Source organism: Symphalangus syndactylus, chromosome 9 (assembly GCF_028878055.3).
Source record: "Symphalangus syndactylus isolate Jambi chromosome 9, NHGRI_mSymSyn1-v2.1_pri, whole genome shotgun sequence".
Taxonomy (NCBI): domain Eukaryota; kingdom Metazoa; phylum Chordata; class Mammalia; order Primates; family Hylobatidae; genus Symphalangus; species Symphalangus syndactylus.
Window position 1 is genome coordinate 74,939,766 of NC_072431.2, and position 27,631 is coordinate 74,967,396.

The following is a 27,631-nucleotide window of genomic DNA, read 5'->3' on the forward strand; positions in this document are numbered from 1 at the left end:
CGCAATATGTAGAAAAGAATAATTTCTACATATTGTGAATAATTGCACCTGGAGCAGTTCTTTTTTTTTTTTTTTTCTGGGTGGAGTTTTGTTTTGTTGCCCATGCTGTGCAGTGGTTTGATCTCAGCTCATGGCCAGCTCCACCTTCTGGGTTCAAGCAATTCTCCCTGCCTCAGCCTCCCAAGTAGCTGGGATTACAGGCACCTGCCACCATGCCTTCCTAATTTTTGTGTTCGTAGTAGAGTTGAGGTTTCATCATGTTGGCCAGGCTGGTCTCGAACTCCTGACCTCATGTGATTCATCCACATCGGCCTCACAAAGTGCTGGGATTACAGGCATGAGCCACTGGGCTTGGCCATAATTTTTTTAATAATGTTGTTTTATTTTAGGAAAGTAAATACAATGAGTAGGACTTAGCTCCAGTTTTACTGTTTTTTTTTTTTTTTTTTTGAGATGGAATTTAGCTCTTGTTGCCCAGGCTGGAGTGCAATTCCATGATCTTGGCTCACTGCAACCTCCGCCTCCCGGGTTCAAGCAATTCTCCTTCTTCAGCCTCCCGAGTAGCTGGGATTACAGGCACCCTCCCCAACGTCTGGCTGCTTTTTGTATTTTTAGTAGAGACGGGGTTTCACTGTGTTGGCCAGGCTGGTCTCGAACTCCTAACCTCAGGTGATTCACCCGCCTTGGTCTCAAACTGCCGAGATTACGGGTGTGAATCACTACACCCGGCTTTAATGGGCTATTTCACTGCAGACTTTGATAAACAGAATATTAGCATTTTTGGTGATGTTTTTATTTCACTCATGCTATTTTTCTTTGGACTAAATTACATTAACAGAAGTAAAGATCAAAGTATAAAAGTTAAAGACCAATACAGATTTAATAGTTATTCTGTTCTACATATTGTGTTTAAATGATGTCCCTTTTTCTTTTTGTCCTTCTAGCTCAAGCTGTAAAAGCCAAAGGTCCAGTGATGATCCTATACCCTTTTTTCCGGTCTCATGTTGAAGATCTTTATGTAGAAGGTCTTTCCAAAGTAACTTTTTTTTGTAGTGGGGGGATGGGGTTTTCATTCTTCTTGCTCAGGCTGGAGTGCAATGGCGTGATCTTGGCTCACTGCAACCTCTGCCTCTTGGGTTCATGTGATTCTTCTGCCTCAGCCTCCTGAGTAGCTGGGATTACAGGTGCCCACCACCACGCCAGGCTAATTTTTGTATTTTTAGTAGAGATGGGGTTTCACCGTGTTGGCCAGGCTGGTCTTGAACTCCTGACCTCAGATGATCCTCCTGCCTCAGCCTCCCAAAGTGCTGGGATTACAGGTGTGAACCACTATGCCCGGCCAGGAATTTTTTGTAAGAAGTCTGTCTACCAATGGAATTCCTGGCCTGGAGAGGATATTACTGTCAAAAGAAAGGATTCGTTTTTTTCTTAAAAGGTAAGACTCGGATTCTTATTGGACTCCTAATCTCTGTTCTGAGTAATCCATCTTTTTTATTGTTGACAAATACTCATTCACCACCAGGGTTATATTTAATTAAGTCTGAGTTATTTTATGGTTTTATTTTGTTTTGTTTTTTTGAGACGGAGTTTCACTGTCCTTGCCCAGGCTGGAATGCAATGGCACAATCTTGACTCAATGCAATGTCCACCCCCTGGGTTCAAGTGATTCTCTTGCCTCAGCCTCCTGAGGAGCTGGGATTACAGGCATGTGCCACTATGCCTGTCTAATTTTGTATTTTTAGTAGAGACGGGGTTTCTCTATGTTGGCTAGGCTGGTCTCGAATTCCCAACCTCGGGTGATCTGCCTGCCTTGGCCTCCCAAAATGCTGGGATTACAGGCGTGAGCCACTGCACTCAGCATATTTTAAGTATTTTTATCTTCCACTTTTTAATTTATCTGAGTCCAACATTGAGTCAGTTGTGCCAATGTTAGCTTTGAAATGTGAAGACTGCCCTCACCTGACTGGCATGCCACTGACATTTTCTTTCACGATTTTCTGCTACTTTTGCTAAAGAAAATAGTATCCATGTCTTGTTTTTAGGCCTGAGATTTTAAAGTCTATGTGGGAATATATGATTGTTTTTATAGCTGTGTAGAGGAAGATAGTCTTGAATGCAATGTGATATTAAAGGATCCCATTTAAGATTTTTGTAATATGCTTCAAAGACCTGTGGGTTGCAAAGTTACCACTTTACTTGTGAGGATGTATGCTCCACGAAGCACCTGATGAGACCATTTGCAATTATTATTTTGTTTGGTTACTCTATAGAAACCTCAAATGAAGATTTAGTTGTACTCAAGGATCCCGATTGTCTTTTCTTTTCTTAATTAATTAATTAATTTTTTTTTCCTCCTGAGACGGAGTCTCGATCTTTCGCTTAGGCTAGAGTGCAGTGGCATGGTGTTGACTCCCTGCAACCTCCGCTTCCTGAGTTCAGGCAATTCTCCTGCCTCAGCCTGCCACCACATCTGGCTTAATTTTTGTATTTTTAGTACAGATGGGGTTTCACCATGTTGGTCAGTCTGGTCTCGAACTCCTGACCTGATGATCTGCCTGCCTTGGCCTCTCAAAGTGCTGGAATTACAGGCGTGAGCCACCGTGCCCAGTCTGTCTTTTCTTTTCACACCCACCCTTGGTGATGCAATGCTAAATATGTACTAGTGGATATTACTTTGCTGAATATTGCCTAGTGAATATTAAGTATTCTCACCTTTTAGACGTGAACTTATGAATTCAGCAGGTGAAGATTTACAACTTGATAAATCAGCTTCATGAGGTAGGTCTTCGGTCTTAAGTCAGGTTAGAAGATTATGTGAAGTAATTAATGCTTAACATTGATTTCTTTTAATGGTAGCTTCCAATGCCTCTAAGTATTAATTATGTGCCACGACAGCAGAATTCATGTTTTCAAATTCTCATACTCTCTAGAACAATAAACTCATTTTCTTTTAACCCATTATAAATACATGTAAATATTGCATTTTGGGTAGACAAAACTGAAAGAACAATATTTGTCCTACTTTTGAGATACAAGATTTATCTGGCATAATGCATCGAACAGGTTATTATTGAAGTCTACACCAGTCACCTGAACAAGCATTCATCAAATGTCCATGGTACGCAGGACATAAGAAGTTTTCTTTTAGAGTATGGAGCCATGCATATTGTCTTTTAATTAGATGATTTAGTTAGATATGTTTTTAAAGAAATGGAAACATAATTGATTTTCTTGTTTTGGCTCTGGAGTGGAGTGGGGACGAAACAGAATGGAATCACACTGTTTAGATTTACTAAAATGGAAGGATTGCCACAAGATCATATCCCTAGTCTCCCCATAGCAAATGTCACCTGCTAGCTGTTCTTTTTTTTTTTTCTTTTTTTTTTTTTTTTTGGTAAGATGGAGTTTTGTTCTGTCGCCCACGCTGGAGTGCATTGGTGTGATCTCAGCTCATGGCAAGCTCACCTCCTGGGTTCAAGCAATTCTCCCTGCTTCAGCCTCCTAAGTAGCTGGGATTATAGGCCCCTGCCACCACGCCTGCCTAATTTTTGTATTTTTAGTAGATTGGGGTTTCACCATGTTGACCAGGCTGGCCTCGAACTCCTGACCTCAGGAGATTCACCTGCCTCAGCATCCTAAAGTGCTGGGATTATGGGTGTGAGTCACTGCACTTGGATTTAATGGGATATTTCACTACAGACTTTGATAAACAGAATATTAGCATTTTTGGTGTTCTTTTTATTTCACTCATACCATTTTTCTTTGGACTCAGTTACAATAACAAAGATCAAAGTGTAAAAGTTAAAGACCAATACAGATTCAATAATTATTCTTTTCTATATATTGTGGTTAAATGATATCCCTTTTTCTTTTTTGTTCTTGTAGCTCCAGCTGTAAAAGCCAAAGGTCCAAGGATGGTCCCATACCCTTTTTTCCAGTCTCATGTTGAAGATTTTTATGTAGAAGGCCTTCTCAAAGGAATTTTTTTTTTTTTTTTTTTTTTTTTGAGAGAGTTTTCACTCTTGTCGCCCAGGCTGGAGTGCAATGGCACGACCTTGGCTCACTGCAACCTCTGCCTCCTGGGTTCAAGTGATTCTCCTGCCTTACCTTCCCGGGTCGCTGGGATTATAGGTGCCCACCACCACGTCAGGCTAATTTTTGTATTTTTAGTGGAGATGGGGTTTCACCATGTTGGCCAGGCCAGTCTCGAACTCCTGACCTCAGGTAATCCTCCTGCCTCAGCCTCCCAAAGTGCTGGGATTACAAGCGTGAACCCATGCCTGGCCAGGAATTTTTTTTTTAAGAAGGTTGTCTACTAATGGAATTCCTGGCCTTCAGAGGATATTACTTTCCAAGGAAAGGATTTATTTTGTTATTTAAAGGTAAGATTCTTGGATTCTTATTGGACTCTTAATCTCTGTTCTGAGTAATCCATCTTTTTTTATTGTTGACCAATAGTCATTCACCACTAGGGTTGTATTTAATGAAATCTGAGTTATTTTATGTTTTTTTTTTTTTTTGAGACCGAATTTTGCTGTCATTGCCCTGGCTTGAGGGCAATGGTGTGATCTCCTGCTCAGCCTCCCGAGAAGCTGGGTTTACAGGCAGGCGCCACCATGCCCAGCTAATTTTTTGTATTTTTAGTAGAGATGGTGTTTCACCATGTTGACCAGGCTGGTCTCGAACTCCCGACCTTGGGTGATCCACCCGTGTTGGCCTCCCAAAGTGCTAGGATTACAGGCATGAGCCACCGCGCCCGGCCTAGGCCTGCTTCTTTCTGTCTCTTTTTCTTTTTTTTCGTTAGCAGCTTAAAATTGATGCCTTATTCAGACACAAGCAAAAGGATGTTAGTCCAGCTTTGGAAATAGGTGTGAGCCCACATATGATTTTCCTAGTTTCTCCTCCCGCTTCGCTTTCTGCTCTCTTGTTAGTATGTTAATTGTTTTCTCTCTCTCAATCTTTTTTCTCCATTTCTTTGGCAGACATTTTTACTTGTCTTGGAAGAGTAGGTGAAGAGTTGTTTTTAGGACTCTTTAAAAGGGTACAGTATGGATGACAGTCTTGGCTAATGGTAACCAGATCCAGGGAGCCAGGGTCAGCGTGAGTTGGAATCAGTTCAAATTAGCAAAGCACTGGCACTCAGTGGCAGGAATACAAGCAACCACAAAGTGTTAAACACATCTGGAAAGGGATACTGATATCATCCTCAGAATCTGTGGGGAATAGACATCGCCTATAAGACCCATTCCTCTTTGACCCTATAAAGATTCTTTAAAAAATAATACGCTTAGTGGTTTTCTGGCCAGCTTGCCTGCTCATTTATCTTTGAGGACAACCTGCCTCGTGGAGCTCCACAGGCCCCAGAGGGGTATGGATTCTGCATTTGAAAGTGCTGAAGCTGAGAGACTGGATCTTGGTGGACCCCAAGTGGTCTGCTTTTCCTCTACTCATTGTTCCTTTTTTTCCCAGCAGCTGGCATTGCTGTTTAAATGGGTTGTTCTTTGCTGTTTAAGTTGTTTCATAGTGGTGTGTCAAGATTTGGGTTTTCTGAATATTTTCCCAGCTGGTGACTTGAGTGATGGTTAGGGAGGAGCTGTTTTAGGGCTGTTCTGGAGCTGTTGAGGTCAGGTGTCTGGATACCCACAGCTCGTCTGTTAAGGAGAATGCTGTTCTCATTGTGCTGCCTTTGGTAGTGCTGTGTGGCCCTTTAGATGTCGGTGGAGGTGAGTTGGAGGAGTTAATGAGGTATTTTTTAGGTGCTTTTGATGAAGTAGCGTGCACTAAAGGATTCATTGTGACTTTTTTCCTTAACCTGCACATATTTCTCTGCCAGCCTTTGCTGTCTTTCTCATGCCTTTGATTTTCCCAGCTCCTCTTGGTTGAATTAACATAAGTGCTCTGCTATGGTTTAAATGTGTCCCCCAGAGTTTATGTGCTGGAAACTCAGTCCTCAATGCAACAGTTGGGATGTGGGGCCTAATAAGAGAGCCCTCATGAATGAGTTAATGTTGTTAGATAATGGTAATAGATAAGTAATCACAGAGTGGGCTTATTATAAAAAAGAGTTCAGCCCCTTTTGCCCTCTTGCTTTCTTGCACTCTCTTGTCCTTCTGCCTTCTGTCGTGGGATGATGTGTAGAAGAAGACTATCTTCCTCTACACAGCAAGAAGATCCCTACCAGATGCAGGCCCCTCAACCTTGGACTTCCTAACATCCAGAACTGTAAGAAATAAAATTTCGGCTGAGGCGGCGGTGCGCTGAGGCGGTGCGCTCAGGCGGCGCTCCGGAGATGCCTGGAGGCAGCCGCTCTCGAGGCTCCAAGAGAAAAAGGAGTTGGAATATAGAATGCCCATCCTTTCCAGGAGAAAGACCACTGCAGGTCAGAAGAGCAGGTCTCAGGACAGCAGGGGCAGCTGCCTCTCTCTCTGAAGCATGGCTCAGGTGTGGAGAAGGGTTTCAGGACACTTCTGGGACTCCGTCATTAACAGCTGAAGAGAAGACGATTACAGAAAAGCACCTTGAATTATCCCCTAGACCCAAGCAAGAATTGCAGAAGCTGTTGGCAGAGACAAGCCTCTGACCTTAGGCACACATTACAAAAGCATGTTCCTCACTCTGTTTCCCAGCTGTCATAAAAATACTACCTCCTCACCCATCGTCTGGGAAGTGAGGAGCGCCTCTGCCCGGCCACCCACCGTCTGGGAAGTGAGGAGCGCCTCTGCCCGGCCGCCCCGTCTGGGAAGTGAGGAGCGCCTCTGCCCGGCCACCCACCGTCTGGGAAGTGAGGTGCGCCTCTGCCCGGCCACCCACCGCCTGGGAAGTGAGGAGCGCCTCTGCCCGGCCACCCACCGTCTGGGAAGTGAGGAGCGCCTCTGCCCGGCCACCCACCGTCTGGGAAGTGAGGAGCGCCTCTGCCCGGCCACCCACCGTCTGGGAAGTGAGGAGCGCCTCTGCCCGGCCACCCACCGTCTGGGAAGTGAGGAGCGCCTCTGCCCGGCCACCCACCGTCTGGGAAGTGAGGAGCGCCTCTGCCCGGCCACCCACCGTCTGGGAAGTGAGGAGCGCCTCTGCCCGGCCACCCACCGTCTGGGAAGTGAGGAGCGCCTCTGCCCGGCCGCCCCGTCTGGGAAGTGAGGAGCGCCTCTGCCCGGCCACCCATCGTCTGGGAAGTGAGGAGCGCCTCTGCCCGGCCTCCCATCGTCTGGGAGGTGAGGAGTGCCTCTGCCCGGCCGCCCCGTCCGGGAGGAAGTGAGGAGCGCCTCTGCCCGGCCGCCCCGTCCGGGAAGAAGTGAGGAGCGCCTCTGCCCGGCCGCCCTGCCCGGGAAGAAGTGAGGAGCGCCTCTGCCCGGCCGCCCCGTCCGGGAAGAAGTGAGGAGCGCCTCTGCCCGGCTGCCCCGCACGGGAAGAAGTGAGGAGCGCCTCTGCCCGGCCGCCCCCGTCTGGGAAGAAGTGAGGAGCGCCTCTGCCCGGCCGCCCCGTCTGGGAAGTGAGGAGCGCCTCTGCCCGGCCGCCCCGTCCGGGAAGAAATGAGGAGCGCCTCTGCCCGGGCGCCCCATCCGGGAAGAAGTGAGGAGCGCCTCTGCCCGGCCGCCCCATTCGGGAAGAAGTGAGGAGCGCCTCTGCCCGGCCACCCATTGTCTGGGAAGTGAGGAGCGCCTCTGCCCGGCCACCCATCGTCTGGGAAGTGAGGAGCGCCTCTGCCCGGCCGCCCCGTCTGGGAAGTGAGGAGCGCCTCTACCCGGCCGCCCCGTCTGGGAAGTGAGGAGTGCCTCTGCCCGGCCGCCCCGTCCGGGAAGAGAGGAGCGCCTCTGCCCGGGCGCCCCGTCCGGGAAGAAGTAAGGAGCGCCTCTGCCCGGCCGCCCTGTCCGGGAAGAAGTGAGGAGCGCCTCTGCCCGGCCGCCCCGTCTGGGAAGTGAGGAGCGCCTCTGCCCGGCCGCCCCGTCCGGGAAGAAATGAGGAGCGCCTCTGCCCGGGCGCCCCATCCGGGAAGAAGTGAGGAGTGCCTCTGCCCGGCCACCCACCGTCTGGGAAGTGAGGAGCGCCTCTGCCCGGCCACCCACCGTCTGGGAAGTGAGGAGCGCCTCTGCCCGGCCACCCACCGTCTGGGAGGTGAGGAGCGCCTCTGCCCGGCCACCCACCGTCTGGGAAGTGAGGACCGCCTCTGCCCGGCCACCCACCGTCTGGGAAGTGAGGAGCGCCTCTGCCCGGCCACCCACCGTCTGGGAAGTGAGGAGCGCCTCTGCCCGGCCACCCACCGTCTGGGAAGTGAGGAGCGCCTCTGCCCGGCCGCCCCGTCTGGGAAGTGAGGAGCGCCTCTGCCCGGCCACCCATCGTCTGGGAAGTGAGGAGCGCCTCTGCCCGGCCTCCCATCGTCTGGGAGGTGAGGAGTGCCTCTGCCCGGCCGCCCCGTCCGGGAGGAAGTGAGGAGCGCCTCTGCCCGGCCGCCCCGTCCGGGAAGAAGTGAGGAGCGCCTCTGCCCGGCCGCCCTGCCCGGGAAGAAGTGAGGAGCGCCTCTGCCCGGCCGCCCCGTCCGGGAAGAAGTGAGGAGCGCCTCTGCCCGGCCGCCCCGCACGGGAAGAAGTGAGGAGCGCCTCTGCCCGGCCGCCCCCGTCTGGGAAGGAGTGAGGAGCGCCTCTGCCCGGCCGCCCCGTCTGGGAAGTGAGGAGCGCCTCTGCCCGGCCGCCCCGTCCGGGAAGAAATGAGGAGCGCCTCTGCCCGGGCGCCCCATCCGGGAAGAAGTGAGGAGCGCCTCTGCCCGGCCGCCCCATTCGGGAAGAAGTGAGGAGCGCCTCTGCCCGGCCACCCATTGTCTGGGAAGTGAGGAGCGCCTCTGCCCGGCCACCCATCGTCTGGGAAGTGAGGAGTGCCTCTGCCCGGCCGCCCCGTCTGGGAAGTGAGGAGCGCCTCTACCCGGCCGCCCCGTCTGGGAAGTGAGGAGTGCCTCTGCCCGGCCGCCCCGTCCGGGAAGAGAGGAGCGCCTCTGCCCGGGCGCCCCGTCCGGGAAGAAGTAAGGAGCGCCTCTGCCCGGCCGCCCTGTCCGGGAAGAAGTGAGGAGCGCCTCTGCCCGGCCGCCCCGTCTGGGAAGTGAGGAGCGCCTCTGCCCGGCCGCCCCGTCCGGGAAGAAATGAGGAGCGCCTCTGCCCGGGCGCCCCATCCGGGAAGAAGTGAGGAGCGCCTCTGCCCGGCCACCCACCGTCTGGGAAGTGAGGAGCGCCTCTGCCCGGCCGCCCCGTCTGGGAAGTGAGGAGCGCCTCTGCCCGGCCACCCACCGTCTGGGAAGTGAGGAGCGCCTCTGCCCGGCCACCCACCATCTGGGAAGTGAGGAGCGCCTCTGCCCGGCCACCCACCGTCTGGGAAGTGAGGAGCGCCTCTGCCCGGCCACCCACCGTCTGGGAAGTGAGGAGCGCCTCTGCCCGGCCACCCACCGTCTGGGAAGTGAGGAGCGCCTCTGCCCGGCCGCCCTGTCTGGGAAGTGAGGAGCGCCTCTGCCCGGCCGCCCCGTCTGGGAAGTGAGGAGCGCCTCTGCCCGGCCACCCATCGTCTGGGAAGTGAGGAGCGCCTCTGCCCGGCCTCCCATCGTCTGGGAGGTGAGGAGCGCCTCTGCCCGGCCTCCCATCGTCTGGGAGGTGAGGAGTGCCTCTGCCCGGCCGCCCCGTCCGGGAGGAAGTGAGGAGCGCCTCTGCCCGGCCGCCCCGTCCGGGAAGAAGTGAGGAGCGCCTCTGCCCGGCCGCCCCGTCCGGGAAGAAGTGAGGAGCGCCTCTGCCCGGCCGCCCCGTCCGGGAAGAAGTGAGGAGCGCCTCTGCCCGGCCGCCCCGTCCGGGAAGAAGTGAGGAGCGCCTCTGCCCGGCCGCCCTGTCCGGGAAGAAGTGAGGAGTGCCTCTGCCCGGCCGCCCCGTCTGGGAAGTGAGGAGCGCCTCTGCCCGGCCGCCCCGTCCGGGAAGAAATGAGGAGCGCCTCTGCCCGGGCGCCCCATCCGGGAAGAAGTGAGGAGCGCCTCTGCCCGGCCACCCACCGTCTGGGAAGTGAGGAGCGCCTCTGCCCGGCCGCCCCGTCCGGGAAGAAGTGAGGAGCGCCTCTGCCCGGGCGCCCCGTCCGGGAAGAAGTGAGGAGCGCCTCTGCCCGGCCGCCCCGTCCGGGAAGAAGTGAGGAGCGCCTCTGCCCGGCCGCCCCGTCCGGGAAGAAGTGAGGAGCGCCTCTGCCCGGCCGCCCCGTCGGGAAGAAGTGAGGAGCGCCTCTGCCCGTCCGGGAAGAAGTGAGGAGCGCCTCTGCCCGGCCGCCCCGTCTGGGAGGTGAGGAGCGCCTCTGCCCGGCCACCCATCGTCTGGGATGTGAGGAGCGCCTCTGCCCGGCCACCCATCGTCTGGGAGGTGAGGAGCGCCTCTGCCCGGCCACCCATCGTCTGGAAAGTGAGGAGTGCCTCTGCCCGGCTGCCCCATCTGGGAAGTGAGGAGTGCCTCTGCCCAGACACCCATCGTCTGGGAGGTGAGGAGCGCCTCTGCCCGGCCGCCCATCGTCTGGGAAGTGAGGAGCGCCCGTGCCCGGCCACCCATCGTCTGGGAAGTGGGGAGTGCCTCTGCCCGACCACCCATCGTCTGGGAAGTGAGGAGCGCCTCTGCCCGGCCACCTATCGTCTGGGAAGAAGTGAGGAGCGTCTCTGCCTGGCCGCCCCGTCTGGGAAGTGAGGAGCTCCTCTGCCCGGCCGCCCCGTGTCTGGGTAGAAGTGAGGAGCTCCTCTGCCTGGCCGCTCCGTCTGGGAGGTCTACCACGGAGGCCAGAAGCAATGTGGGGGCTGGACGTGGTGGCTCACGCCTGTGGTCCCGGCACTCTGGGGGGCGAGGCGGGTTTATCACTTTGGGCTAGGAGTTCGAGACCAGTCTGGCCAACTTGGCGAAACATGAAGAATACGACAGACAAACCAACCAACCAACTCAATGACAACAAAACAGGTCTACCCTGGAGTCATACTCTAATTTTTTCTATTTTCCTCCCTTTCTGATCCTTTATCCCACTTTCTTTTTCTTCCTCTTCCTTCTCCCTCTTCTTTGTCAAATAGAGGATTGAGTTATTATCACTGATCCATATAAAGTCCCTCTCTCATTTATTTTAACTCCCACCCCCATTTCTATTCCCCGACTTCCCATGTGCAACCTTCCTAATATGTTTGATACGCATCTTTTTGTTTGTATGTATTTTTAGAAAATGTTTATTGTTTTTGTATGCAAAAAAAATTAAAAAAAAAAAAAAATTAAAAAAAAAAAATACTACCTCCTCACCCAAAATGTAGTATAGAATTTTTATCTTGGAATTTTTGTTAATAGGATGTCTTAAACTAATACTTCAGTATTAGTTTAAATGAACCAGTTTAAATGAACTTGTTAAAAATGAACCATTTCTACAAAATTCCTCGAGTCTGTTTTTCTATCAATCTCCACTACAAATAGCAAGCCTTTATTAAGTTATTAACAATGGTTTTTTGCCTTAACAAAGCTGCATATGTTATAAATAAAGTAACTATACATTCATACAAGGTCTTTTAACCTTTCAGAATATATTGATCATCCTGTAGAGTAGAAAGTACACCAGAATATGGGTCAAATAAATACTGGCATGGGAAAAATCATCCAAAAATAAATTTTTGTTATGAAATAAAAAAAAAAAAAAAAAAAAAAAAAAGAAATAAAATTTCTTCCTTTCCTTTCCTTTTCTTTCCTTTCCTTTCCTTTTCTTCCTCCTTTCCCTGCTCCTCCCTTCTGTTCCCTTCCCCTCCCTCCCTATCCCTCTCCCTACCTCCTTCCCTCCCTTCCTCCTTCCCTTTCCCTTCCTTCCCTTTGCTTCCTTCCATTCCTTCCCTTCCTTCCCTTCCTTTCCTCCTTCCCTCCCTTTCCTCCTTCCCTCCTTCCTTTTTTCCTTCTTGTAAATTATGCAGTCTGTGGCATTCTTTTATAGCAGCATGAAATGGACAAAGGCTCCATTTTCAAGAGCAAGCACTTCTGTAATTTCTGAGCGAATTATGACTGCAAAGGAAGGTCTATAGGTAGCCTCAGATCCACCACTTAGGAAGTATGCTACCAAGCAGACCTAGGATCTAGGATTTGATCAAGTGCTGGGCAACATGATACCTCTGCAACTTAGCACCTCCTTATATACCTCCAGTTGGCTCAGCCCATCAGGGCTAAAACTACCCCTCATATCCTAGTGTTTCTTGTAGGCAGAAGCCTTGCCTAAACCCTAAGCTGCTTGGCTCACATTCTGTCTTGTGCTTTTTTTCTGTAGGGGGTTCAAATATACACAAAAGAAATATGATGAACCTTCATGTACCCAACCCGCAGATTAAGCAGTTACCTCCATTTTTCCAGATTCGTTTCATCTGCTTCGATCTCCCTAAAAGGTTATGTTTGTACAGGAAAAACTGAATAAATAGCTAATTCTCCACCTTACCTCTCATTTTAAGTCACTTTTCAGGGTAATAAGTTCGTGACCTGGTAACCTTCACTCTAGTGACCAATAGTTGTTTTTTTTTTTTCTGAATACCATTATGAACTCATAGATTATTGTTTGCATTTGATGTATTTCAGGCCATTGCAGTCTTTTTTGTTTTGGATGCTTACATTGTCTCATCTAGGTTAATAATTATCTGTTCAAGTTGACTCTTATGTCTTTTTGGCGTGATCCTGTTGGACTTTGATGTTTTCCTTGCTTTCTGGCAAAAAAGATGTTCCAGGATCTATGTACTGCAGCATACATGGAGTCAGCCATTTCTCTAGGGGGCCTTGATTCCTTTTAGTAGAGAACACAGTTTGGGGTCTTGGACTGAATGACTTTTGTGAACCTCCTGTCCTGAGACTACAGCCTGCATCCCTGCATATAGCCCATTTGGAGCTCTTGCTGGGCACCAACAGATCTCCTAAAACTGCTATATAGTTCTGCCTCACTCTTACAAAGATTCATCTCTTGAGAGTTTTGTGCTCTACCCCCAGATGTGGTCTTTCTGGTTCTGAAGCTTTTGTTTCAGTCACCCTGAATTTCACCAGCCCTGTGCATGCCATACCTTGGATTGCCAACTTGCTCTCACTGAAGCCAGTTTCTCTGGTTACAATAGTTGCCCCAACCCATGCCTAATACTGTAGTAAACAAAGTTCTACCTGGGCTTAGGTTAACTTTTGCTCCTTTGGGCCCTGTGTTCTACCAGCATTCTATTTATCTGAAACTCTCCTTCACCTCAAGAACTTATCTGATCAGGCTGGTGTCAGCCCAGCTAGGATTAGGCAGAATTGGGTGGGGGTTGTAGTGCATTTTTGGCACAGCATGTACCTGTCTGACTAATTCTCTGTCTTTCCTGTTGCAATTCATGGGTCTTAGTATCTTCTGAATGGTGTTTAGTAGGTCATCCTGTTGATTTCCTGGTAGGGAGTATCATACTCTGGCTCTGTACCATTGGCCAAGGGACTTAAGGATGGGTGACAGGCTGCAGTTTTGTTAAACGGAACAATATGAAGAGATGGCATTGTAAAAAAAAAAAAAAAGGCTTGGCAGCAGGGCCCATTCGAATGGTTGGTCCTTGGCTCCCGTGTTGATATAGGCAGATCCTTGATGAGAATTTGGAATGATCCCAAATATTGTAGATCACTGGTACATCAAGTCATCCTCAAGGTTGTCTGTGTAACAGTCTTGAATGATATTTTGTGAATCTTTGGAGATTCTCTGCATAGGGTTTAATCATTTAGTTATTTCAGTCGAGCCTGTTTAGTTTCTTTGCAAGGAGATAAGAAATGTGAAAGAGATGCAGACATTAGGGAAACGCCAGGAGCCTTGTTTCCCCACCCTCTACTTGGATTCTGGAACTGGACTCAGGTGAGTAGTGAGGAGGTGGGCCCAAGCGCATTAATCCTAGATCTAGCTCTGCTTTGCGCTCGCTCCAGTTCTTGTGTCAAATTCACTTCAAGCCACCCAGAGTAGTATGTAGAAGAGTCATTCAGGACCGTGCTTATACTTCATTATATCAAATGGGAGATCCAGTAATTTATAGCCTATTATTTCTGGAGTCTGGAGATGGCTCTGCATAAGCTTTGCTGAAGCAGATTTTATTACATTAGAAGAGAACCTAGCTGGCTGCATCCTACATTGGAAGCTTTTAGATGCTAATGAGGTCATGTAAAGGTCACAGAATGACTCTGGAATCCATTCCCCCCGAAAAAAGAATAATGACATTCTAGATTGGCCTCTTTTCATTTCCCTTTGATTTTCAGTAATAAATTCTCTCCTGACTTCCCAGCTGAACAGTTTGGGAGTCTCTATTCCCTAGAAAGACTCTGGTCACATACCCATCAGATTAAATTAGGTGAAAACTCTTTGGCCTTAATGAATGTTGAAGGATTTCAAACGGCTGATGGAAGTTTTTCTAGAAGTAACTGAAACCTCCGCCTTCCAGATTCAAGCAATTTCCCTGCCTCAGCCTCCCGAGTAGCTGGGATTACAGGCGTCCACCGCTACACCCAGCTAATTTTTGTATTTTTAGTAGAGATGGGGTTTCACCATGTTGGCCAGGTTTGACCTCAGGTGATCCACCTGCGTCGGCCTCCCAAAGTGCTGGGATTACAGGCATGATCCACCGTGCCCAGTTAAACTACAGTTTTTCATGTTCCCTGCATAGGTCAGGGTCTTAGGGAGTGATTCATTCTAGCAGAACTCCCTGGATTTTAAGGCAGGTGTTCCATTTATTAACTGACAAAGGAGGCATATTTCTCCCCTGGTAACCTAAAGATTTAGGTCATTTTCCCAAGGACTCTGTTTCCACTATGAGGGTTCTTGGAAAACTAAGCAAAGGATGAGGAAAAGGCTGTGAACAAGCTTGTTGGTCTCTCCCTGTCCTACAAAAGAGCATACCTCTTCTGTAACCAGAAGACCCTTTTGATTAGTCAAGGCTGGACAGACTGAGATGAGGGTGTGTGTGGGTGTGTGTATGTTGAGACAGGGTGTCACTGTCACCCAGGCTGGAGTGCAGTGGTGAGATCAGAGCTAACTGCAGCTTCCACTTCCTGGGCTCAAGCGATCCTCCTATTTCAGCCTCCAGAGTAGCTGGGACTATAGGAATGTGTTACCACACCCAGCTCATTTTCTAATTTTTTGTAGAGATGAGATTTCACTGTGTTGCCCAGGCTGGCCTTGAACTCCTGGCCTCAGGGAATCCTCCTACCTTAGTCTCCCAGTGGGCTGGGATTATAGGTATGAGCCACCTCAACTGACCTGCGATGATTTTTCAACAATGTAATTTCTCTTTTACAGAGTCACCTAAGCTGAAAATTCCCTTGAGAACAAGTACTGTCCTGTGGTTTCATGGCCTTTCTTCCATTTGCGGTTCTTGCCAAGTGGAATTTAAATGACATCTTATCAAGATGGATAAACCCTAGTTTCCCAGTACTGGAATATAGAAAATGGATAGACAAGTAAGTCCCACTCACCACCTATATCCCAGGCATGGGGACCTCAACACATCTGAGCCCCAGAGATCACCTTTCATTGTGAGTAGCTCTGAGATGGTACTTCTGGTTGGTAAGTGCCCACTGGCAATAGTTTATGTAACAGCAAGTGAAGGAATAAATAGTCACCAAAACATTTTCTGTCCCTAATTCCAGCATTAATTGGATTAGATAGTTATTTTATGAAGAATTTTCGTATGCCACAGTCCTGACCGTATCTTCAAGTGAACAGAAAAATTCGATTAAAAAGTCAACCTTCTGTCTCACTCTGTTGCCCAGACTGGACTGCAGTGGTGCACTTATGGCTCACTGTAGCCTCAACCTCCTGGGCTCAAGCAGTCCTCCTTCCTCAGCCTCACAAGTAGCTGGGACTACGGGTGCTTGTCACCATATCTCACTAATTTTCCCATTTTTTTTAATATGTGGATTCCACAGGACTGACTTCAAAAACTTGAGTATGCGTGGATTTTGGTATACACAGAAATGGGGGAGCTGGAATTAATCCCCCCATATACCAAGGGACAAATTGTATCTATTTTTACAATTATACTGTAGGATATATTCCATTCCATGACAATGTTAGTTTTTAATAACAATTTTTAACTGAGTGAAATTACCATAAAAATAATAATAGTAGCAGCTAATATTTACTGAGCTGTTACTAGGTGCCTATAAATACCATAGATTTTTAAATTCCCCATAACTCTTCCTTATTTCACTTAACCACTCTATCTTAAATTACTCATGCTTGCTTCAGTAGCACACGTACTTAAGTTGGAACAATAGAGAGATTGTCATGGCCTCTCTGAAAGAATGACATGCAAATTTGTGAAGCATTCCATATTTTTTTAAAAAAGAGAAAAAATTACTCCCAGATTTTCACTGTATTTGTGCATATGACCTTTTGTTTAGGTTGAATTATATCCAAAGATGATATTTTCAGAAGTGAGATTACTATGAGTCACAGGGTATGAGCATTCTTACTACCCTTGATGTAAATTGCCGAGCTTTCAGGCATGGTGGCTGTCAGCCTATAATTCCACCACTTTGGGAGGCTGAGGTTGGAGGATTGCTTGAGGCCAGGAGTTGGAGGAGGCAGTGTAATGAGTCACTGTCTGTATTATTTTAAAAAAATTTCCAAGCTTTATCCTGGAAGGCTTGTATACAATTTAAACACCACTAATACTACAAGAAAATGGCCATTTCACTGCACCTTCGCTGGCACGGGTATTATAATTTAACAAGTTATTTTCTGTGTGATAAATAAAAGACCTCGTATTACTTTGTCACTTTTTTTTTTTTTCCTTTTTGAGACACAGTCTTGCTCTGTTGCCCAGGCTGCAGTGCAGTGGTGTGATCTCGGCTCACTGCAACCTTTGCCTCCCAGGTTCAAGTGATTCTCCTGCCTCAGCCTCCTGAGTAGCTGGGATTACAGGTGCACACCACCACGCCCAGCTAATTTTTTTTTTTAATTATTATTATACTTTAAGTTTTAGGGTACATGTGCACAACGTGCAGGTTTGTTACATATGTATACGTGTACCATGTTGTTGTGCTGCACCCACTAACTCATCATTTAGCATTAGGCATATCTCCTAATGCTGTCCCTCCCCCTTACCCCCACCCCACAACAGTCCCCGGTGTGTGATATTCTACTTCCTGTGTCCATGTGTTCTCATTGTTCAGTTCCCACCTATGAGTGAGAACATGTGGTGTTTGGTTTTTTGTCCTTGCAATAGTTGGCTGAGAATGATGGTTTCCATCTTCATCCATGTCCCTACAAAGGACATGAACTCATCATTTTTTATGGCTGCATAGTATTCCATGGTGTATATGTGCCACATTTTCTTAATCCAGTCTATCATTGTTGGACATTTGGGTTGGTTCCAAGTCTTTGCTATTGTGAATAGTGCCGCAATAAACATACATGTGCATGTGTCTTTATAGCAGCATGCTAATTTTTGTATTTTTAGTACAGATGGGGTTTCACCATGTTGATCAGGCTGGTCTCGAACTCCTGACCTCGTGATCTACCCACCTCAGCCTCCCAAAGTGCTGGATTACAGGCGTGAGCCACGCGCCCGGCCTATTTGTCACATGTTCTATCTTTCCTTATGTTAGCTTATTAGCTTTATTTCTTTATTGTCCTTTTTTTTTTTTTTTTTTTTTTTGAGATGAAGTCTTGCTCTGTCTCTCAGGCTTGAGTGTAGTGGCACAGTCTCAACTCACTTTGCAGCCTTGACCTCCTGGGCTCAGGTGATCCTTCCACCTCAGTAGTTGGGACTATAGGCACATGCCACTATGCCTGGCCAATTTTTTTTTAATTTTTAGTAGAGACAAGGTCTTGCTTTGTTTCTTAGGCTGGTCTGGAACTCCTGGCCTCAAGCGATTCCCCCCAATGCCCCGTCCCAAAGTACTGGTATTACAAGCATGAGCCACCATGCCTGGGCTGTCCGTGTCATTTCCATTTATTTATAGAGTTAGTTTGTCTTTTACTAATTCAATGATCTGTTTAATCTTTTATTAAATTATAAAAATAGTAAATACTTTTAAATAAAGAAGTGAAAAATTTCCTTCACTCTTTAGACCCATAATCTTATCTCAGGAAATAATTGCTATTGAGAAAATGGGCCATATCCTTCAAGATACATACACGGTGATTGAACATCACTTCACATTTTCATATTTCATGGACATTTGTGCCAATACCTATTGATCTATCTTAATCCTTTTCATGGTTACATATTTTATTATATGGATGTATCACAATTTACCAGTCAGCTGCTGTAGGCAATTAGGCTCCTTCTAATATTTGCTTTGAGCTCTTTATAATTAAAAATTAACCCCCTCAGCCAGGTGTGGCAGCTCACACCTGTAATCCCAGCACTTTGGAAGGCTGAGGTGGGAGAACTGCCTGAGTGTAGGAGATCATCACCAGCCTGGTCAACATAGCAACACTTTGTCTCTACTAAAAATTTAAAAAAAAAAAATGAGCTACACATTGCAGTGCACACCTGTAGTCCCAGCTACTGGGGAGGCTAAGACTGAAGGATCACTTGAGCCTAGAAGGTTGAGGCTGCAGTAAGCTATGATTATACCACTGCACTTTAGCTTTGGTAAGAGCAAGACTGTGTTTCTTAAATAAAATAAACATTAGATGGGAATATTGCTTGAGCCCTGGAGGTTGAGGCTGCAGTTAACTGTGATTGCACCACTGCAGTCCAGCCTAGGTGATAGAGCAAGACCCTTTCTCTAAAAATAAAATAAAAATTAACCGTCTATCATATTTCCCAGTAACACCTTCCCTCCTACATTTCTCCTAGAAGCCCTTGAATTTTGTTTGTTTTTCACATACCATTTAAAACTTTTAAGTACTGATGTCTGTCTGTGTCATCCCTCTTTTTTTTTTTTCTTTTAAAGAATGTCTTTTTGTCACTTCCTGCTGGATCTACCATGAAAGACTTCTGAATCCAGGAAGAGAGACTGACTGAGCAACGTTATTCCGGTACAAAAAGACTTGGACTATAACTCCAAAATGATCAAATAATAGTGCATGCATCAAGTGCAGTGAAAGCTCTTCTGGAGAGTGAGAGAAGCTTCCAGTTAAAGTGACATTGAAACCAGGTCCTGAAAGATGAGGAAGAGTTGTATGAGAGTGGGGAGGGAAGGGGGAGGTGGAGGGATGGGCAATGGGCTGGGATGGGATGGAGTGAGCTGACCAGGCAGGGAAACCAGCACTGTACAGACCCGAACAATGAAGATGGCACATTTTGTTCAGGGAATGGTGAATTAAGTGTGGCAGGAATGCTTTGGAGAGACGGTCATTTGCTTGTATGGAATTTTGCCCAAGAGACCTCATTACAGTTTCTAATTTTTTGATGTTATAATGCATCACTGCCCTTGTCAAATAGTATGATGATCACAATAACATCAAGCATAATATTTCATTGATTCTCACAAAAACAGGTGGGTGCCACAGTTATCCCCATTATATGCACAAAACGATGAAGACCTGGGGTTAATGAGCGATTTGCCCAACCTCACCTGGGTATTAAGACTGAGTCACATGTTAGGTCTGGTCTGACTTTAATGCTTGCCTTGTTCATGAGCACCATTCATTGCCTTTCCTATGCAGTTAAGCAGGTAGACAGGTGAGGGAAGAACTCATGTTTCTCTCTACTCACACACTACTGACCAAATGTGTGTGTGGAGTTTCTACACGAATTCTCCAACTGTCTGGATACCAACTGCGTATCCCACAGTTCCATTCTGACAATACCTGGAGTTAGCGCAGACCCCACAGGTTAGGGGCTCAGTCCCACAAGACCACCCTCAGTTCAGATGCCAATTGCAAGTCCTAGGTTGTCACTTGAATTTTGACCAACCAGTTAGAAATCAGGGTTTCCCATGACCCTCTTCTTGAGTTTAATTATTTACTAGAACAACTCACAGAACTTAGAAAAACAGGTTTTTTTCTTTTCTTTTAAGAGACAGGGCCTCACTCTGTTGTCCAAGCTGGTGTGTAGTGGTGCAGTCATAGCTCAATTGAAGCCTCAGCCTCCAGGGCTCAAGTGATTCTCCTGCTTCAGCCTCTCAAGTAGCTGGAATTACAGGGTTTCCACCACCACATCTGGCTAATTTCTTTTATTTTTTGTATAGATGGGGTCTTCTTATGTTGCCCAGGCTGGTCTCAGATTCCTAGGCTCAAGTGATTCCACCCACCTCTGCCTCCCAAAGTGCTGGGATTACAGGCATGAGCCACCACATCTGGCCAGCTTATTTTCTATTACTGGCTCAATGTAAAGGCTCCATCTCAGGAACAGCCAGTGAAAGAGATGCACAGGACAAGGTAATTGGGGAGGGGCACAGAGCTTCCATGCCGTCTGTTGGGCACACTGCCCTCCCAGCACCTTCTTGTGTTCAGCAACACGGAAGTTCTCCAAACCCTGTTATTTGGGTTTTTATGGAGGCATGATTGATTGGCCACTGGTAGTTAAGTCAATCTCCAGTCCCTTTTGCCTCCTGGAGTTCAGCAGGTGAGGATGAAAGTTCCAAGCCTCAAAAAATGTGGTTGGGGCCGGGCGCGGTGGCTCATGCCTGTAATCCTAGCACTTTGGGAGGCCGAGGCATGTGGATCACTTGAGGTCAGGAGTTTGAGACCAGCCTGACCAACATGGTGAAACCCCGTCTCTACTAAAAATAACAAAAATTAACTGGGCATTGTGGTGCATCCCTATAATTCCAGCTACTCAGGAGGCGGAGGCAGGAGAATTGCTTGAACGTGGGAGGTGGAGGTTGCAGTGAGCTGAGATTGTGCCGTTGCACTCCAGCTTCGGCTACAAGAGCCAAGCTCCATTTAAAAAAAAATGTGGTTGGTTCCTCTGGCAGCCAGCCCTCCTCCTGAAGCAGTCTAGGAGCTTGCAGCCACCCTGTCAGCTCAACAGCATCCCACTTGCATTCTTACCATGCTACAGATCTGAAAGACGCTACAGATCTGAAAGACCTTAGAGGCCCTTGTGTCAGGAACGTGGGACTAAGACTAAATATTAAAACAGAAAGTGCTCCTATTACCTCTGTCACTAGGGACTTTATAAGAGCTTTAGAAGCTCTATGCCAGGAACCAGGGGCAGAGACCAAATGTGTATTTCTTTTCTTATATTTGAGACAGAGTCTCACTCTGCCACCAAGGCTGGAGTGCAGTGATGTGATCATAGCTCACTGCAACCTTGACCTCCTAGGCTAAAGTGATCCTCCCACCTTAGCCTCTCCAGTAGCTGGAACTACAGGCGTGCATCACCATGTCCAGCTGATTTTAATTTTAATTTTGTAAAGGCAGGGTCTTCCTATGTTCCCCAGGCTGATCTTGAACTCTTGGCCTCAAGCAATCCTTCCTCTTTGGCCTCCCAAAGTGTTGGGATTACAAATGGGAGCCCCCATGCCCACCAATCACAGGGATCTTTATAAGAGAAACAAGGAGGTAGGAGAGTCAGAATTAGAGAAGGAGATGTGGTGATGGAAGAAGAGGTCAGAGAGGGAGATTTGAAGATGCTGCACTTCTGGCCTTGAATATGGAGTCAGGGGCCATCTTCAGGGTGAGTCAAGGAATGGGGGTGGCTTCTAGAAGCTGGAAAAGGCAAAGAAGCTCATTCTATCTAGAGTCTCCAGAAGGAATGTCGCCCCTCTGACACCTTGACTTTAGCCTTAATAGACCTAGTTGGGCTTCTGGCCCCTAGAACTGTAAGGTGATAGATTTATGGTGTTTCAAGCCACTAAATATAGGGTAGTTGTAGCAGCAAGTAAAAAATGAACATAAAGCCAGGGCTTCATGTTACAGTTGCTCATGCCTATAATACCAGGACTTTAGGAGGCTGAGGTAGGAGGATTGCTTGAGCCCAGGAGCTTAAGACCAGCCTGGGCAACATAATGAGACCTCATGTCTAAAAAAATTTTTTTAGAAAGGCCGGGCGCAGTGGCTCACATTTGTAATCCTAGCACTTTGGGAGGCCGAGGTGGGTGGATCACAAGGTCAGAAGTTCAAGACCAGCCTGGCCAAGATGGTGAAACCCCATCTCTACTAAAAACACAAAAATTAGCCAGGTGTGGTGGTGGGTGTAATCCCAGCTACTCGGGAGGCTGAGGCAGAGAATCACTTGAACCCAAAAGGCAGACACTGCAGTGAGCTGAGATTGCACTGTTGCACTTCAGCCTGGGCGACTGAAACTCCGTCTCAAAAAAAAAGAAAAAAATTAGCCAGGTGTTGTGGCATGCAGCTGTAGTCTCAGTTCCTAGGGAAGCTGAGGTGGGAGAATTGTTTAAGCCTGGGAGGTTGAAGTTGCTGTGAGCTGTGATTGCACCACTGTACTCCAGCCTGGGCAATAGAGCAAGACCTTGTTTCAAAAAGAAAGAAAGAAATGAGCATGGTGGGAATGGGGACAGATGGCAGTGTTAAGCAGAGTGGTCAGGGTTGGCCTCATAAGTGAATATTGAGCAAAAGTTTGAAGCAGATGATGGAGCTGGCCAAAGTGCTGAGGGAAAAGCATTGTAGGCTGAGTCAACAGGAAGGCATTAGGAGGAAATTCCCTGGTGTGTCTGAGGCTCTGGAAGGAGGCCAGTGGAGCAAAGAGATAGAGGGAGCGAAGTCGGCGAGGAGGCCAGGGAGTTGCTGGGCTGGGATCGGTACAGATCGTGTAAGCCCTAGGACACTGTTGCTGGGGCTTTCGCTTTTACTCTGACTAAAATGGGAATCACCGAGAGGTTCTGTGCAGAGAGGCAATACGATCTGTCTCCTGATTTAAAAGCACACCCTGGCTGCCAAGTTGAGAAAGACTGTGGGAAGATTTGGGTAGAAGCATGGGGGCCAAGCTGTGGCAACATCCCGGTGGGAGAGGATATTGATCCTGACCGGGTGCACGGTGGTGGTGAGAGATGGTCAGAGCCTGGATACATGTTGAAGTCAGTCAGTAGGATTTCCTGACAGACTGGATGTGAGCGATGAGAGAAGGCAGGGGTCAAGGTTGAGTTTGATTCTAATTGAATTATTAAGTAATTTTTAAAAACACTACTGCCTTTCCCAGTCCTACCAAGTAAAGGATGCTAGATAAAAGAAATCTCAAGTCAGGCCAGGTGCAATGTCTCACACCTATAGTTCCAACAGTTTGAGAGGCAGAGATGGGAGTATGTTTTAAGGCCATGAGTTTGAGAGCAGCCTGGGTAACATAGCAAGACCGCTCTACAAAAATAAAAGAAATAAATTTAATAAAATAAATATAGCCAGGCATGATGGTGTGTACCTATGGCCCCAGTTACCCAGGAGGCTGAGATGGGTAGATCTCTTTGATTCTAGGAGTTTGAGGCCAGCTTGGGCAACATATCAAGACTCTACAAAAATTGAAAAAAAAAAAAAAAATGCCCTACATGGTGGTACTTGCCCGTATTCCCAGGTATTGGGTCGGCTGAGGCAGGAGCATCTCTTAAGCCCAGTTGGTCAAGGCTGCAGTGAGCTATGATTATACCATTGCACTCCATCCTGGGTGACAGAGTGAGACCCTGTCTCAAAATACAAATACAAATGAAATGAAATCTCAAGTCAGACCAGTCCCTTCTAGGCTATGTAGGCCTTGCAACCACATAGCTGCATGATCGGGTTTGTGTGGCTGTGGATGAGGAGACCCCTGTCCAATTGTTATTGGCTATATAATCAGTTTATTTTTCAATATAGTAATCAAATATATTTCATCATGTTTGATGGTCTCAAATATGTGTGGGTTTTGGAATTGCCCTTGGAACAGGTTGTAACATCTTATTGGCTCCATCATTCCATAATTTTTTTAATCTGATCAGTTTTTTAATAAGGTCAGAATTGATATTAGACTACCTAATCAGTTTTTAATAAGAAAATGAAATTGTGTTGTTTGCACTTTATCCAAGATTGGTGTCATATTGGCTAAATCTAATCAATACTTGAACAAACGCAAAATTAGAGCTTCTTTATCATGAAACACGATGTCATTCTTTAAGAAGATGCCATTTTTTTTTTTTTTTTTTTTTTTTAAAGATGGAGTCTTGCTCTTGTCGCCCAGCCTGGAGTGCAATGGTGCGATTTTGGCTCACTGCAACCCTTGCCTTCTGGGTTCAAGCAGTTCTCCTGCCTCAGCCTCCCGAGTAGCTGGGATTACAGGTGCCCACCGCCCAGATGATTTTTGTATTTTTAGTAGAGATGGGGTTTCACCATGTTGGCCAGGCTCTTCTCGAACTCCTGAACTCAAGTGATCTGCCTGCCTCAGCCTCCCAAAGTGCAGGGATTACAGACATGAGCCACCACTCCGGGACTCCATTTCTTTTTTGTAGTCTTAATAAACAGCTGCTATCGTTGCAGACTTGCTATTTAGGCACTTAGGAATTTTCCACTAGAAGGCATGTGAAGAAAGACCATGGGCCTTTGTAATGAATTTACCATTCATTCTTTGACTGCATGACTGTCCCCAGAGCTATAACTTTACTAATGAATTTTTTAGAAGCCACTTAGCTAGCAACTGAGCCTAATCAGCCACTCACCCTCGTTATTCAGTGCTCTTTTATTATTGTCTATTTCTCCTCCAACTTGGCTACACTCACAAAGTGAAAAAACTTGCATTTGTTTTCTTTCCTTTTCAGAGACAGGGTCTTGCTGTGTTGCTCAGGCTGCAGTACAGTGACATGATCATGGTTCACTGAGCCTGAAACTCCTGGGCTCAAGCAGTTCTCCCACTTCAGTCTCCCAAGTAGCTGGGACTACAGACGTGTGCCACCATGTCCAGCTAATTTTTTCATTTTTTATCATAGAGACAGGATCTTGCCAGGTTGCTCAGACTGGGCTCAAAACTACTGACTTCAAGTGATCCTCTTGCCTCAGACTCCCAAAGTGCTGGGATTACAGGCAGGCATGACCACCTGTGCCCAGCCCCCTATTATTATTATTTTAAATAATAGCTTTATTAAAATATGATTCACATACCATTCACTTCATTTATTGAAATCTGCAATTCAGTAGGTTTTAGAATATTCACAGAGCTGTGCATCGATCACCACAGTCACTTTTAGAAGCTTTCATTACCCTGTAGAGAAATCCATACCCCTTAGCCACTACCTCCTACTCCCCCAACCTGCCTTGGCCACAAGCCTTAGGCAGCCATTGATTCATTTTTCGTCACTATAGATTTGCCTAATCTGGACAAATAGAATTGTACAATATGTGATCTTTTGTGGCTTTTTTTCCCTCTTAGCACAGTGTTTTCAAAGTTCCTTTATGTCATAGTGTGTATCAATATTTCATTCCTTCTATGGCAATATTACATGGTAGAGACACACTGCATTTTATCTGTTCATCAGTTGATGTACATTTGGGTTGTTTCCATGTATTGGCCATTATGAATAATGCTGCTATGAAGATTGTTGTACAAGTTTTTGTGTGGACATACATTTTTATTTCTCTGGGATATATGCCTAGGAGTGAAATTGTTGCATTATATGATGACTGTACATTTAGCCTTTTGAGAAACTGCCACACTGTTTTCTAAAGTGGCTACACCAGTTGGGTGCAATGGCTCACACCTGTAATCCCAGCTGCTCAGGAGGCTCAGCTGGAAGGAATTGAGCCAATAAATTCAAGACCAGCCTGGGCAAGATAGTGAAACCCTGTCTTGATTAAAAAAAAAATCCAATTAAAATGACAAGAACAAAACTACCCAAACAAAGTGGTTACACGATTTAATGTTCCCACCAGTAATGTATGTGGGTTCCAGCTCCTCCACATCTTCACTGACTTTTTTTTTTTTTTTCTAGATAGGGGCTTGCTCTGTCTCTCAGGCTGCAGCGCAATGATGCCATCACAGTTCATTGCAGCCTTGACCTCCCAGGCACAAGTGATTCTCTCATCTCAGCCTCCTGAGTAGCTGAAAATTACAGGTGTATGCCACCATGCCTGGCTAATTTTTATAGATGGGATTTTACCATGTTGCCCAGGTTGGTCTCATACTCCTGGCCTCAAGTGATCTGCCCACCTCAGCCTCCCAAAGTTCTGGAATTACAGGCTGAGCCACCATGCCCGGCCTTCACCAACATTTGTCATTATGTTTTTTTTTCTTTATACCTTAAAGCAGTATAAGAACGAGTGTCTTCAATTATAGGAAACAATATAATCCCAGGGTATTGGGAAGCTAAGACAGGAAGATGTCTTGATGCCAGGAGTTTTTTTTTGTTTTTTTTTTAAGATAGAGTTTCACTCTGTTGCCCAGGGTGGAGTGCAGTGGTACGATCTTGGCCCACTGCAACCTCTGCCTCCAAGGTTCAAGTGATTCTCCTGCCTCAGCCTCCTGAGTAGCTGAGATTACAGGCTACAGGTACATGCCACTACTGCCCAGCTTATTTTTGTATTTTTAGTAGAGTCAGAGTTTTACCATGTTGGCCAGGCTGGTCTCGAACTCCTGACTTCAGGTGATTTGCCTGCCTCAGCCTCCCAAAGTGCTGGGATTACAAGCATGAGCCACTATGCTCAGCCTGATGTCAGGAGTTTTAGACCAGCCTGGGCAACCTAGCAAGACCTTGTCGCTACAGAATATTTAAAAATTAGCCAAATGTGGGGGTACCTGCCTATAGTCTCTCTCTGTCTCTCTTTTTTTTTTTTTTTTTTTTTTTTTACTTTTTGAGACATGGTCTGGCTCTGTCACCCAGGCTGAAGTGCAGTGGTGTGATCATGGCTCGCTGCAGCCTGAAACTCCTGGGATCAAGTGATCAATCCTCCCACCTCATCCTACCAAGTAGTAGGGACCACAGGTGCATGCCACCCAGGTCTTGCTATGTTGCCCAGGCTGGTCTTGAGCTCCTGGCCTCAAGCAGTCCTCTCACCTTGGCCCCCCACAGTGCAAGGATTACAGGTATGAGCCACCATGCCTGGCCCCTACCCTGCCTATTGAGGACCAAAGGAAGGATCCAAATTCTCCTTAGCTCAACTCAAGCCATTTCCTAATTGCTTCATCAGCAAGGTGCTGGTTATTGGGCTGTCCAGGCCTCCCACGCAGCACAGAAATGAGGTGAGGGAGTTTTCCTGCTGCTCCACTCTGTGAGGAGTTGGAGGATGATGTTTACTCATTTGCAGAGAGAGATGCCTTGTAGCTACCTTAGGATGGAGGGGACCCTAATTCCAATGTCCTTTTTTTCTTTAGAAACAGGACCTTGCCCTGTCACTCAGGATGGAGTTCAGTGATCCAATCATGGCTTATTGTAGCCTCAAACTCTCAGGCTCAAGCAATCCTACCACGTCAGCCTTCCCAATAGCTGGTAAGCACCATGACACTCAGTGAATTTTTTTATTTTTTTGTAGAGATGGGGCCGCACTATGTTGCCACGCTGAACTTGAACTCCTGCACTCAAGGGATTTTCCTGCCTTGGCCTCCCAAAGTATTGGTATTACAGGCATGAGCCATTGTGCCCACTGTCTCTGGTTCTTAACCTTCTGCCTCCCTCTTCCACTTTTAAAGAATGCTTGTAATTACATGGGCTCTCCTAGATACTCCAGGATGATCTTGTTTTAAGGTCAGCTGATGAGCAACATTAATTTTATCTGCACTCTTAATTCCCCTTCCTATATAATTGTGCTGTGTAACATAGGACATGAGCGA

The 27,631-nt window shown here is 47.3% G+C and overlaps 1 long non-coding RNA gene and 1 pseudogene across 1 annotated transcript in view; both read left to right on the forward strand.

Moving 5' to 3' along the window:
- LOC129489911 (uncharacterized) overlaps nucleotides 1-27,631 on the forward strand; it is a 52,826-nt gene that overhangs the window by 12,954 nt on the left and 12,241 nt on the right. The window contains exons 5-9 of the long non-coding RNA XR_008660122.2: nucleotides 945-1,435; nucleotides 3,886-4,382; nucleotides 15,283-15,443; nucleotides 18,897-19,100; nucleotides 27,176-27,290. This is a non-coding gene — a long non-coding RNA (uncharacterized lncRNA). The remainder of the gene's footprint in view (nucleotides 1-944; nucleotides 1,436-3,885; nucleotides 4,383-15,282; nucleotides 15,444-18,896; nucleotides 19,101-27,175; nucleotides 27,291-27,631) is intronic.
- On the forward strand, nucleotides 16,225-16,324 carry LOC129490855 (uncharacterized; annotated as a pseudogene).